This window comes from Mixophyes fleayi, chromosome 4 (assembly GCF_038048845.1).
Source record: "Mixophyes fleayi isolate aMixFle1 chromosome 4, aMixFle1.hap1, whole genome shotgun sequence".
Classification (NCBI taxonomy): domain Eukaryota; kingdom Metazoa; phylum Chordata; class Amphibia; order Anura; family Limnodynastidae; genus Mixophyes; species Mixophyes fleayi.
In genome coordinates this window covers 331,560,315-331,575,247 of record NC_134405.1, presented here as the reverse complement: position 1 = coordinate 331,575,247, position 14,933 = coordinate 331,560,315, and the positions used below count along the sequence as shown (strand labels likewise).

Below are 14,933 nucleotides of genomic sequence, written 5' to 3'. Positions count from 1 at the left end.
GGTTCAGTTCTTGGCAGAGTGCTATTGTGGACTGTACGCACAAATCGCCGTTTATGTCCCTTATATTATATTATTACGGTCTGTAATAGAGAAAACATTTCTGGTTTATGAGCAGAATATTATTGTTGGTGTCGAACCCCCAATATTACACTTTCCCTGATTTTGCATGCCCTTTTCTAACATATCATTACATGTTACTACAGTGCTACAACCGAGCCAGCCTAGAACGCGGTTAATGTTTTAGCCTAGAGATAAAGACACTTGTGTGTTTTATGTATCACAGAAATACAATCATGCCATTTCCCTTTACAAACCAGCCCCAAACCACTTCAACTTAATAAATAATAAACGAGTAGCCATTGTTAACAGCATGAAACATTCCAAGATAGTTATTAAATGGAATATTCTTGGCGAGGCCTCAATAAACGAGTGACGATTGCGGTACCAACCACCTGCTGCTGCGCCCACTTCATAAGCCAGGTGGGTACTACAGGGCCAACCCTCTGATATCACTCACCGGCATTAACTTTACAAAGGGTTCTATGAGCTCAGCATAAGATAAAACACAGCACTTGCAATATAGGAAAATATTAAACAAATTGTTGTCTTAAAATTTGTAAGCCAGCAATATTCTGCCGCAGTACGCAACGTTGGATGTCGCTCTATTCATTTTATCCTGTTTAGGGCTGCAGAAGAGACAGCATCAATTCCTATATGATTACCCACCAACTAACCATGTCCTCAGGGGCGGAACTCTGCCTCCTCTCACGCACGTATCCAAGACTTCTCCCGCGCCGCTCCCCTCCATTGGAACAAGCTCCCCCGCTCCATCAGAACTTCCCCTAATCTGTCCTCTTTCAAACGAACATTAAAAACCCACCTTTTCCTTAAAGCCTTCCAGTCTCATGCCTAAACTCCCACCGGTCGGCTACCTCTCTTTCTCGTCCTTTCTTCCCTTCTCCCCCTTCCTCGATTCCGTCTCCGTTTCTCCCGTCTCTCCATCTCATCCATGTGTCTGTCTGTCTTCCCCTCCCTTTAGATTGTTCGCTCCTTTGAGCAGGGCTCTCCTCCCTTCTGTTTCCATCACTTTTAACTGCGCTCTCCAGCTACTCTGCTCACCTCCTCTCGGTCCCTCTGCCCTCTGTCTCCTCTCGCTTCTCTCCGCTCCCCTCAGTGACTCTCAACCTGTCATCCGTGCCCACCCTCTTGGGCCATAGTTACCTGCCTATACTCACTTTTCCCCTCCCTCCCTCTCTTTCATGCTGTGCCTGAGCCCCCAGAGTTATAGTGATTACTGTTACTTGTACTGTGCTGTTTCACCTTGTACTGTGCCATTGTTTGTCCTTGTACGGCGCTACGGATACTTTGTGGCGCCCTATAAATAAAAATTAATAATAATAATAATAATAATAATAATAGCAAAGCTTGGCAATGCTGCTGTAACCTCCCAGGCTGACCACTCTGCCCCAAAATACCTCTTTTCTCAGTAGAGCAAATAATCTACCTCCTGGGTTATTTTTTACTCTACTTTCAGCCCAATAAATCAAGAAATATCCTAACATCCAGATGATACACTCATAAGTACCATATGATAAGAAAACATTATTAACTAACAAATACAACAACTATCAACCAAGTGTAGTTTAATGTATGGAACACCCCAAAAAGTGCCAATATGTCCTGCCAGAGTAACTCTTGTCGCTGTACCCCTGCCCCCCTTCTTTTCCAGAGAAACACTAAGGGCTAGATTTACTAAACTGCGGGTTTTAAAAAGTGGAAATGTTGCCTATAGCAACCAATCAGATTCTAGCTGTCATTTTGTAGAATGTACTAAGCAAATGACAGCTAGAATCTGATTGGTTGCTATAGGCAACATCTTCATGTTTCCTTTTAAGAAGTTTGCAAACCACTAAGTCACTGTGTAACATTCCATTTGGAGAGCAATGCAAATACCCGTCTGGAGCATCACCTACAGGCCATTCCAAGAATTACACATTTTCAACATATGCACAACATAGAGACACAATAGAGCTTACAATCTAAAAATAGTTACACCATTATTCAGTAAAGAGCTTGGACGCAAGTCCTGTTGACCAGAGAACATCATATATGTGCATATTTATAGGGCGTACTAGCTGCCATGCTCTTTGGCCAAAGTAAAGCAATTATCAACCACGGACTAAAATGGAACATTACCCCTAGTGAAATAGTTAACCTATAAACATTATAGAAATGCTTGGATTTACCAAATATCTCCCAGACATCAGAGTACCAGTGTTTTATTCAGCAAGGAGAACCCCTTGAAGCTTATGCTATATTTCCTGTACGTAATATTTCCCTGTCTGGTCCCTTTAACTGGAAACTCTGGGAGAAATAAAAGCGATATAAATATGAGTCTCAGTCCTATTATTTTGCTTGTCACACAGAATCGGTTATTATATTATCTCGGTTAATTGAGCAAGGATGAATGTGATGAGATCTTGTCCTGACTCTTTCTTCTGCAGGGAGGAATGAAAAAACACACAGACAGTATAAGGGGTGCTCCTATGAAAATAAAATAAGCGGGGGGTGAATATTTTGTCAGATTTGGAAGCAGGAGTAGGGGGGGTGCTGTTCTCCTTCTGTATATTGCCCCCCCCCCCTCCCAACACCAGCCCCTCTCACAGCTCTTTATTGAGTTTGCGGCTGTGCTGATAGCATCCTTAATGCACTTGTCAAACACCACTGCCCCGTAATTGATGGAATTCCATTTAAGGTAGCATCCAGGAGCGGCGGGCGGGTGACAGCGAGCTGAGGGCAGAAAATCCACTCTGCCTCTGCCATTTTTAAAGAATTCGTCATTTCATATCAGCATCATCCTGCCCTGTGACAACGTTATCTTGCAGATCACGTGCTGCACTCATTATAAACTCAATATTTAATGCATGTGAGGTATAATATTGTCAGCTCTCTTAGCCAGAGCATGGCAGTCCTTCCAACTGATGCCTGGATTAAGTATGACATTTTTATTACACGGTCGCTATTTTTCATTTCATATCTCCAAGTTATTGCCATTCAAGATTCTATTTGGATTTTTTATTTTTTTTTAGCTTAATTGTTTGTCGTTGTTCACTCATCAAATTTAAACATTGTTCGTTATGGCTTTTTTTGTTTTGGCACTTAAAATTCCGCTGTATTTTTTTGTTTGTTTTGCACAACAGAGTTAAAGTAGAAATCCATCTTCAGAGAATTGTATTGACCGGTGCCCTTGGATCTATGCATTGGAACAGATCACTAGTCATATCTAAGGGCAATAAAAAATAAACCAATCTGAATGGACGCTAGAAACCGTTGGAAGGCGGACTTCCACTTTTATAGGGAGAAATTTTAGGCGCCAGAAAAAATGGTGTTAATATTGGTGTTAATATTGGTAATTTACAGGTCAATCCCTTCTACAGAGCTGTAGTTGTCATGGATTTGATTGACTGCACTTAAGCCCAAGAGATTCTGCAGTGTCCAGTGGTATCACTCCACTTCAGCAATTAACTTATGTCCACACTTTTCTAGCCAATCGTATAAGCCTCAGCTGTATTCGCGGCCCGAGGTGAGAATATTGACACGTCTTAATGGATCACTTTACTCTGGTGCTGGGAGAACAGAATAAGCTCTGCACTGGTGCGGAAAATAAAAGATTCGTCAGTTTCACTATCTGAAGCTGCTCGTGCAAGACGCTATCGTGTGGAATTTATATTGATTCCGTAGAAGCAGATTCTTGCATGGAATGTGTCACCTAGAAGGTGCCATCTATCTATCTGTGCCTTCTGCTGTCAGACATTCTGCATCTCAATGAGATGGTCATCAAAAATTGCTACAATGGTTCTTACCGATGAAACGTCTGGTTTCCTATCATTCCCTGAACAGCTGTGGTTCTAATGGCTAATTAATCTGAAATATACTAACTAACATGCCAGTTAAACAAATCCTGCTCTATCACCAATGGGTCAGTCTGGTTCCTCTCCTATTGACCGCATTCAACCGACCAGAAGACCTGTCCCATCCTAGCACCAAAAGACTGAAAAACTTCAATATCTAACAACCATGAACTTTACTGTCACCAAATGTCTGACCCGTCCATCCACCAATAAGACTTAAGCTTGTTTTAATGTTTGACACTTCTTAGCCTCTATGAGACTGAATGCATCGGGTCATCTGACGCAAGTATCTTCTTACTATCTCGTATTTCTTCATGGGCAGCACGGTGGCTCAGTGGTTAGCGCTTCTGCCTCACAGCACTGGAGTCCTGAGTTCAATTCCCGGCCGTGGCCTTATCTGTGAGGAGTTTGTATGTTCTCGCCGTGTTTGCGTGGGTTTTCACCAGGTGCTCTGGTTTCCTCCCACACTCCAAAAACATACTAGTAGGTTAATTGGCTGCTAACAAAATTGTATGTATGTATGTTAGGGAATTTAGACTGTAAGCTCCAATGGGGCAGGGACTGATGTGAGTTATCTGTACAGCGCTGCAGAAATAGTGGTGCTATATAAATAAATGGTGATGATGAAAGTAATATATTTTAGGTAAATTCAATGATTTACTGAAACGTAGTAGCCCGTTGGTTTCTTCCAATAATGGGTCGGAACCATCTCACCACAAGACCACCTAATGTCTCCTGCGTCTGGTGAGGTTGACCCTTCGTGCCACCAATAATTGTTGACATTTCCTATCACTAACTGGCCTGATTTCTCTAACCAATGAAAAACACAAAACGTCCCATGTCCACATAGCCTGAGCCTTCCTACTCTAATTCTACTGACTTCCTACCTTCAATAAATCTGACCTTTCCTACTGCTAATGAGGCTGACTTAATATTACTAACTTTATCCATCCTTCTTCCAAGAGGCTGAGATTTATCAAACCTTCTAAACAGGAAACGTGAAGGTGGTGCCCATAGCAACCAATCAGATTCCAGCTATCGTTTATCTAGTACATTCTAGAACTTATTGGTTGCTATGGGCAATTCCTCCACTTTTCCTGTTTAGATGGTTTGACTAATCTACCCCTAAAAATGAATTTGGATATTATAAATCGGCCCCTTCCTACTAAGACTGACCCTTCCTACCACCAAACACTATGAGCTCTCCAACCTGCAATGAACATAGGGTTCACTGCAATAAATGGACCTAAAGGGTCTTATTAGAGGTTTCTTGCCTCAAATCAGTCTGACCCTCCTAACTATAAGGTTGAACATTTTTACTTTCAGATGTTCATTTAAATCTCCAATCAGTCTAACCCGTCCTGCCTCTAATGAACCTGACATTTTCTATTACTAATGGGACTATCCTTTCCAGTTACCAAAGAACGTGACCTTTCATGGTCTAACCTCATAGACAATGGTTCTGGTTACCATCAATTAATTTAGCCCTTCCTCCAACAAAGACATCTGACAATTCCTACTAAGCATAACTCATCCTTCCTCTAATGAGTCTGATCCTTTCTAATAGGTCTGGTCCTTCCTACCCCTATAGAACAAAACCCTTTCTGCACCAGTGACGTTGCTCCTTCCTTCTACAATCACCTTTATCATTTTCAATTTAACAGACTTTTCCTAGTACCGATGAGTCCGGGGTTTTCTACCAAGAATGAGAATAATCCATTCTAGTAAGAACGTATTTTATTGCTGTAGAAGCTCATGTTGGTTTTCTTTATTTTTATCTAGGTTGTTTGTTAAAATGGGAAATTCATACGATGGGAGTAAGTAACAAACCCCCCACACACACATTTCAAAAACTGTTTTTTTGCTATTGAAAATTCTTATACAATCCAGGAGCGTTTTCTCTAGCCGATTAGAGTAAAAAATTTCTGTGAACAGGAAAGACGTTGTATGAATTCAGTATTATATGTACTGATACTTAGGCTTGTTTTTCTGAAAATCCAGCCCACCCAAACTTAGGGGATCTGAGTAGGCTCGCAAGCTGGCTCATTACTTTCGCGCGTCCTCGGATCTGAATCGAGGCAAAACATCATTGTTGCGGGGTTTGGGTTCCATAAGTACCTCCCCCCCAGGAGATCCAGCGCCATTGCTCACACAGAAACAGGGGTAGCAGTGTCCTTGTCACTCTCCAGTCTCCAGTGACATTGCTCAGTGCCATTGCTCACACAGAAACAGGGGTAGCAGTGTTCTTGTCACTCTCCAGTCTCCAGTGCCATTGCTCAGTGCCATTGCTCACACATAAACAGAGTTAGCAGTGTTCTTGTCACTCTCCATTCTCCAGTGCCATTGCTCAGTGCAATTGCTCATACAGAAACATGCGTAGCTGTGTTCTTGTCACTCTCCAGTCTCCAGTGACATTGCTCAGTGCCATTGTTCACACAGAAACAGGAGGAGTAGCAGTGTTCTTGTCACTCTCCAGTCTCCAGTGACATTGCTCAGTGCCATTGTTCACACAGAAACAGGAGGGGTAGCAGTGTTCTTGTCATTCTCCAGTGTCCCGTGACATTGCTCAGTGCCATTGCTCACACAGAAACAGGAGGAGTAGCAGTGTTCTTGTCACTCTCCAGTCTCCAGTGACATTGCTCAGTGCCATTGCTCACACAGAAACAGGAGGGGTAGCAGTGTTCTTGTCAATCTCCAGTGTCCCGTGACATTGCTCAGTGCCATTGCTCACACAGAAACAGGAGGAGTAGCAGTGTTCTTTTCACTTGACTGTAAATGATTGGAAATTAATGTTATTGAGCTTAATACTAATGTAGGGATAAAAATATTATGTGATTTTAGCAAAAAAAAAAATAGGGATTTTAGAAACAAATCAGGATCCAAAACCAAAACACGCGAGGGCGATTTTTGACAAAACCAAAACCAAAATCAAAACACAAAGTATATCCAGATCTAAATCCAAAACCAAAACACGGGGGTCAGTGAACATCTCTAATTATATGACATAGATAAAACATATTGAATGCACCTTGTTGCTGTTAGCTATGAAATTGCTCTCTTAACCCTTTTTGCTCATTACATTGACTCTGGAAGTGTGAAGGAGATAGACTGTTCCAGAGGCCTAATTAACTCTATTCAAATTGTATTGAAGCCGTATTTTATTTGCCGTCAGTCCGCTCCCCGTCACACGGCGCCGGCTTCCCACTGAAAAGTGTATTGGTTGAGACAAGGGCGATGGCTTAGCTGCCGAGCAGGAAGAATAAAAGGAGAGAAGGGATCTAAATCAGACAGCCCACAGGTGCCAAGGTCAAACGGTTTTCATTACCGTTACAATAATATATCTATGGGAGTGAGTTATCTGTGGTAATGGAGACTGTGACCACAGCTCACAGATGTGTCAGGAATTTTGATATCTCACCGAGCTTCACGGCTGAGCAGGACGAGCCGCACTCTGCGCCTCCACGGCTGAAACTGCCAAAATATGTGTAAATTCAAAATGATTACAAATTCTAATCCGCGCAAAAAAAAAAAAGATTATTTAGAATGTGGGGTTGGTGTGAGCCCTGCTGGGAATAGCTTGTTGCTGACTCGCAAAGATATCTGCAATGGAACAAACTCAGTCATGACTACGAAATATCCAGAGAATTATTTATGTAAGATATGCAATGTCTGTTCTGATGTAGAGGGTCGTGCACTTTATCAAACGAAACTGCAGAGCGGAACAGCTGATGCATTGTAGGCTACTTGTGGAAACCCTGCAGTAACTCTTGGCAACCAATCAGAAATTAGCTGTCATTGATCATTCCACCAATCAAATTGCAGGTTTCATTTAACTTTAGTGCAGTGCGGAAGATTAAAGCAAAGGTTTAATTGGTTACTATGGGTCACTGCAATATTTACATGTTAGCAGAAAAATACCTCAATATGTTGTCTCTGGAACATAGATTAAGAAGGTTTATATGCTAATTAGACTTTCATAATGTTGTTAGAAAGGTAAGGATTGAACAATTTAATTTACTTGCCAAAGAATAATTTTCTTTTGAACAAACTTCATACTACTTGGCTCTAGGGGGTAAATTTATCAAACTGCGGGTTTGAAAAAGTGGAGATGTTGCCTATAGCAACCAATCAGATTCTAACTGTCATTTTATAGTATGTACTAAATGAATGATAACTAGAATCTGATTGGTTGCTATAGGCAACATCTCCACTTTGATAAATTTACCCCTAAGATTCATTTAGGTTAAGTGACTGAAAATCTGATGAATTTAGACAATTTTCTATACTGATACATTATAAAACTGGGAATGATTCAATTGTAACTAAAACACTGAGGTCTGATTCATCGTCAGACTTAGTCCCATCGTGCGCTGTATCTTGTGTGAAAATTGCTCTGCGCAAGCTCAGTAGCGGACCTGGCGCCAATGAACGCAATCGCATCCAATTCATGTCCAAATGCAAATGTGTGTAAAATAAACGGAGGGGGGGGGCCTAGCGATGTCATGGACAAGTCATTGTGGCCCTGCCTCCTGTTTTTATTGGTCCAGAGTAGTGATGTCCGTTTTGGGGGGCAGGGCTCATGCAGCGATTCTATGAGCCCCGCCCCCACACACCCACCTGCACTCCGGACCTCCCAAGAATCATCTTGCCCATGTTGGTAAGTATGCTTGTACTTGAATACGGTCATACGTGTGTGCAAGTTACCTCCCATTTTTTAAAACGCAAGTTGCATTCACATTGCGTTCTAAGTTTAATCGGGATCTTTAACTGTACAGCAGACTGCATTACAGTGGGTGAATGTATCATCTACAGACTGCTTAGTGAACCTGTACGGAGACAAGCAATACAATCTGATTAATTCCTTTATGGTTTCAAGAGAAAAACATATTGCTTTCATAATTTATGGATTTTCTTGCTAAGTTACTAGAATTCATTTATGATGAGTAACAGACCTAACCTAGGCAAATGCCCAGGGACTGGAGTTATTATATGGTTCCAGAGAGACGATAGGTCTAGAATGTGTAAATTTTACAGTCTCTATCATGTTTCTCCCCTGTGGAATGTATTCCTTGTGTGGATTTATCGTTACAAGGTTGGTTTTTACAACCAATGAACTTTCAGACTGGCGACGATTTTACAGAATGTCAGAAGTAGATAAATAGATTTAGACAATTCTGAAAATTAGGTGGACTTGCAGAGAAGCACCGCTGGCAAATTAATTTGCAGAATAAATCAAGCCCACTGGAGAATCAGACCAATCACAGTGCATGGAACGTAAAGGAGCCAATCAGCAAGGATCAAGAAATGTCACATGTCTATAGCCTTATAACAAGGGCCTACAGTCCCTTGGGCACTCATTTACCTTGGATCGTCATATGAGAAAACATCTGTGTAGTTTTCTATGTCTATACGTAGCCCGGACTTGTACACAGCTGCACACACTGTATTTGCTGCATAGCTGAATTAATAGTACTGCTGCATTTTCTGCCTGATTAATATTTCATTTCAACACACTGACCAGTGCTAAAGGATATTGTTTTCTGTACTTGTCATTAGCACCATTACCTAGCTCTGTATACATATATACACAGGTGGTTCATTATGACATCAACCACACTGACTGACACAAATTACGGAAGGGGGTGTGCCCAGCTCCGCCCAAGGGGCATGCCTAGCTCCACCCATGGGCACAGCTCGTGCCACCCAGGGGTGTGTCCAGCACCAACAGATGTCCTCCCCAGCCCTCCTCTTCACTCCTCCCCCATTTTCCTCTCACCCTCATCCATAGACCCTCTCACCCCATCTCTTCCCCTGCCCCTTGCTTTACTCTCTTCCCAATCTCTTTCCAGGGGCAAACGCAGGATTTGTAGAGGGGGGTTTCCTCACTACACCGCCAGTGGGCGTGACCAGCATGAATGGGGGCACAGCTATGTTAGACAGTGCTTGGCTGCTCTCCAACTCTTCCTATCCCCATAATATACATGGACAATGCTGCGTGCACTACTGTCAGGTGCACGCAGCTCTCCATTTTCAAGCAGAGCCGTGTAAAGCGGGAGCAGGGTCCAGCCACCTCAATTATAGAGTACCCCAGGCTTGGAGGGGGGTTTCCAGGCACTAGGAAACCACCCCTCGGTTTGCCTATGCTTCCTTACCATCTTTATATCCTCTTCACGCCAACCTATCTGCCCCCCCCCCCCACACTCTTTCTCTCTAACCTTCTTTCTCTCACCAACTGAGAGATAGATAGAGGGGAACCACTATCTATCTCTCAGCCCCTCACCCCAGATTGTCTCTCTGTTTTCCCCAGCTCCCTGCACAGCACACCGTCACTCTCTCACCCTCTCTCACATCCTTCCAGGATGTTGTATCACATGAGTGACGTTGATGTGCCCTATGGCAGTCAGCGAGGCTCAGTTTAAGTACAGGAGACTAACCTCTCCAATATCCCGAAGGAACAGACAACTGTGGTACATATACTAATATACATTGTCATCTCATTCGGTGTGTTTGTTAATATGCACAGACTGGTACAAAACACAATTTTTTTTGTAATTCTCGTCACTGTAATTAAATTAAGGGCAGCACGGTGGCTCAGTGGTTACACCTCTGCCTCACAGCACTGGGTTCATGAGCTCGATTCCCAACCGTGGCCTTATCTGTATGTTCTCCCCGTGTTTGCGTGGGATTCCTCTGGGTGCTCTGGTCTCCTCCCACACTCAAAAAATGCATACTAGTAGGTTAATTGGCTGCTATTACATTGACCTTAGTCTCTCTCTTGGTCTGTGTGTGTATGTATGATAGGGAATTTAGACCGTAAGCTCCAATGGGGCAGGGACTGATGTGACTGAGTTCTCTGTACAGCGCTGCAGGGTTAGTGACGCTACATAAATAGCTGATGATTATTTGTAGCAGTGCAGTGCTATCCACCGGTATACTTGTCTAAACACACCGACTGGCGTAAAACTATTTTTTTCCTGTACTTGCCATTATCGCTTCTACTATGTTGGCTAAAAATTGTTTGTTTCTCTCGGAATTTCATGCTTTATGAGAAGGACGCTTGTCAGAGAAACCCCGATTGTGTGTTCACAACAACCTCGTGTCAGCGTTAATGAACGTTTTAATGAAATTAGCAAACCGTCACCAAAACTGCCCCACAGGAAATGGAAAAAATCTATTAACAATCTAATGGGATTAGCAGTGATGGGAAAATGCAGAAGTTTTTTGATAAAGAGGATGAAGATCCATCCAGTTCTGCAAGTGATGGACAGAAACCGTTGAAAGCACCGGAATTACCGGATAGTACCTCCCCCTGATTATGGAATATCAGCAGAGGAAACTTGTCTTGTGGCCAGAAATGTCATAATTTATGCCCATGTATTGTGTGCACGGGTGTTCAGCATGACTGGTGGTATTGTAACAGATAAGGGAAGTCAATATGTCCCCCAAAATAAAAATGAACTTGTAGATGACCTCTAAATTCCTCCCACCCCCCTGTTCAAGATTCAGAGGAACAATAATGGCACTCGGTAACAAATGCTCTGTATATTGGTAGGTGTAACGTTGCGTTGATTTGGAACAGAAACTGTATTACATAAGATATTAAACTGCAAATGCAAATTCTGTCTTAATTGTGCAAACATTTTGCAACAGAATCTTTTTGATGACCTTTGGTTGGCATGCCATGCTGGGACTTGTAGTCCTACAGCAGTTGGAGGGGTACATTTTTCCCTAATCTAAATGGACAGTAAAATATATATAGCCTGCACATCCTTCTGAACATTTGATATTAAAGGGTCGATTTTCTTTAATCGTTATCAATGGTAATCTGTCTAAATTTAAGCCTACAGACAGATTTCTGGATATATTGATTAGTTTTGGTCGGTTTGCTAATAACAGTAATATAACTGTCATTAAACCACAGAACGACCTCTGATTCATTATAGAGAAATACACTGATCAGCCACAACATTAAAACCACTGACAAGTGAAGGAAATAACATTGATTATCTCATTACAATGATACATGTCAAGGGGTGGGATATATGAGGCAGCAAGTGAAAAATCAGTTCTTGAAGTTGATATGTTGGAAGCAGGAAAAATGGGCAAGCGTAAGGATCTGAGCGACTTTGACAAGGGCCAAATTGTGACGGCTAGACGACTGGGTCAGAGCATCTCCAAATGTTCCCAGTATGCCGTTGTTAGTGCCTACCAAAAGTAGTCCAAGGGTCATTGATGCGCGTGGGGAGCGATGGCCAGCCTGTCTGGTCCCATCCCACAGAAGAACTACTGTAGCACTAATTGCTGATAAAGTTAATGCTGGGTATGGTAGAAAGGTGTCAGAACACACGGTGCATCGCAGCTTGCTGCATATTGGGCTGGGTAGCCGCAGAGTAGTCAGAGTGCCCATGCTGACCCCTGTCCTACGCCAACCACAATGGGCACGTGCAGGGCCATCTTAACAACATTATGGGCCCCCGGGCAAAGCAGTGCACCGGGGCCCCTAGTTATAGATATAGATATATAGATGTATACAGATACAGATATAGATATATTGAGATAGAGATAGATAGATGTACTTGCTCAGTGACCATTGTAGGCTTTTTTTGCAGGTTTTTTCTTTTGCAGGATTATTTATTCTCATTAAGAGCCGTGCCTATGGGGCCCCCTTGCCCGTGGGGCCCCCGGGCAGCTGCCCATCATGCCCAATGGAAAAGATGGCCCTGGGCACGTGACCACCAGAACTAGACCATGGAAGAAGGTGGCCTGGTCTGATGAATCACATTTTGTTTTACATCATGTGGACGACGGGGGTGCGTGTGTGTTGTTTACCTGGGGAAAAATGGCACCAGGATGCATCATGGGAAGAAGGCAAGCTGGCGGAGGCAGTGTGATGCTCTGGACAATGTTCTGCTGTGGAACCTTGGGTCCTGGCATTCATGTGGATGTTACTTTGACACATACCACCTACTTAAACCCTTCATGCTAATGGTATTCCCTGATGGCAGTGGCCTCCTTCAGCAGGATAATGCGCCCTGCCACACTGCAAAAATTGTTCCCGGAATGGTTTGAGGAATATGGCAAAGAGTTCAAGTTGTTGACTTGGTCTCCAAATACCCCAGATCTCAATCCGATCGAGCATCTGTGGCATGTGATGGAAAAACAAGTCCGAGCCATGGAGGCCCCACCCCTCAACTTACAGGACTTAAAGGATCTGAGGTATCTTGGAGTCCACGCCTCAAGGGTCAGAGCTGTTTTTTTGGCAGGAGGAGGACCCACAGAGTGTTAGGCTGGTGGTTTTAATATTGTCGCTGATCTGTATATATATATATATATATATATATATATTCAAGTTAACCCGTGCATGATACTCATGCATTCTAGTCAAATCAAGCTACTTAAGGTGTTAAAAAGGTTCTTGTCATGCATTTAGGCCTAGCCCAGGCCTCCTCAGGGGAAGAGCGTTACTTCCCGATGCAAGCGCCCTTTTTTAACGTGGTTTTGTCCACATGTCACCACCTCATCATTTTTCTCCATCACCTCATCCTTCATCTTCATCGCCACATCCTTCATCAAGCTACTTAAGGTGTTAAAAACTCCCCACTGTCACCCCCGGCAACCACCAACCACTCCCAACTGTCACTTCTCCTTCAAGAAATATATAGGTCAGTGTATAACTCTGCCCAGCAGGTGGCGCTGCAGCTTGGTTTTTGTTTTTTTCATACACGCCACTAGGCATTTATATAGTAGATATATATATATATATATATATATATATATATATACACATTTCACCTATGAATTAAGAGTTTTACATTCAAGGATTTTGCTTCCCTTTAAAAGCTAATGACCAAAACCTCAATATGTAGTGATTTAGCTTCTCTCTCCCGACCTGCTGCTAATTACTGGTTTCCAGCTCTTGCTGCCTCTCCTGGACCCTGGTTTCCCCGCATATGTTGTAAGAAAATATTGTACAGTCAAACCTATGGGAGAAAGTCTTGAATTTATTAACGATATTCCTGCTTCCCATCATTCTCTTACCGCCTTCACTCCCTCCTGCAGTCTGTTCTATCTACCGCTGCCAGAATAATCCACAGCGATGGACCTAACTCACAAATCTCCTCAATCTCTCTTATTCACTGCACAATATACAGACAAGGTTTTCCCTAACATGAAAGCTCTTCACCCAGCTTCCTTCCTTCACTTCATCGGTGCGGTTAAGGGAATCGCTTAGTGGACAATTTATTAATTGCCCCCTATCCCTGGCTATAAGCCTGTTTTCTTATCGCCGCTTATTGCTGCAAGCTTTAAAACAAATATCACAGCGGCAGCTAAGTGATGGTGGTCACATTACTGTGAAAATTATTGAATGCTTGCTTGTTTTTACTTAGCAAAGTTTTAAAGTTGTTTTATCCAGGTGGTTAAAAACAAGAAAAGAGAGGACTATTTTCTATTTTCGTTCTATACATCATGTACTCACAGCATATAAAATAGATTGGATGCCTTCCTTACAAGCTATAATGATTATATGAGTGAAAAGTGGAGATGGTGGGCCTGATTCCTTAAGGAGAATAAGGCAAAAACAGGAGTACGTTTTCTCCTGGACAAACCATGTTACAATACAAGGGGTGCAACTTACTTTATTATTTTGCACATAAGGAAAATACTGTCTGTTTTTCATGTAGCACACAAATACTTGATAGCTATTTTTGTACACTGAAATTTAAAGTTGATCTAGGACATGCCCTACCCCAGCTATAAATCTGTGCCCACATTTTAAATTTACCTCCCCCTCCAATGCAACATGGTTTTGCCCAGGTGCAAAGTTACTCCTTTTTTTATTCCTTAATGAATCAGGTCCGTTGCCTATAGCAACCAATCAGATTCTAGCTATCATTTTGTAGAATGTACTAAATAAATGATAACTAGAATCTGATTGGTTGCTATAGGCAACATCTCCACTTTGCAAACTCGCCGAAAACTCGCAGCTTGATACATTTACCCCCTGGTGTGTGGAGCCGGAAA

At 42.6% G+C, this 14,933-nt stretch overlaps 1 protein-coding gene across 1 annotated transcript in view; it reads left to right on the top strand.

The window, feature by feature from the left end:
* Nucleotides 1–14,933, top strand: part of CHRM2 (cholinergic receptor muscarinic 2) — a 128,543-nt gene that overhangs the window by 75,909 nt on the left and 37,701 nt on the right. The gene's annotated exons all lie outside the window — the stretch shown is intronic.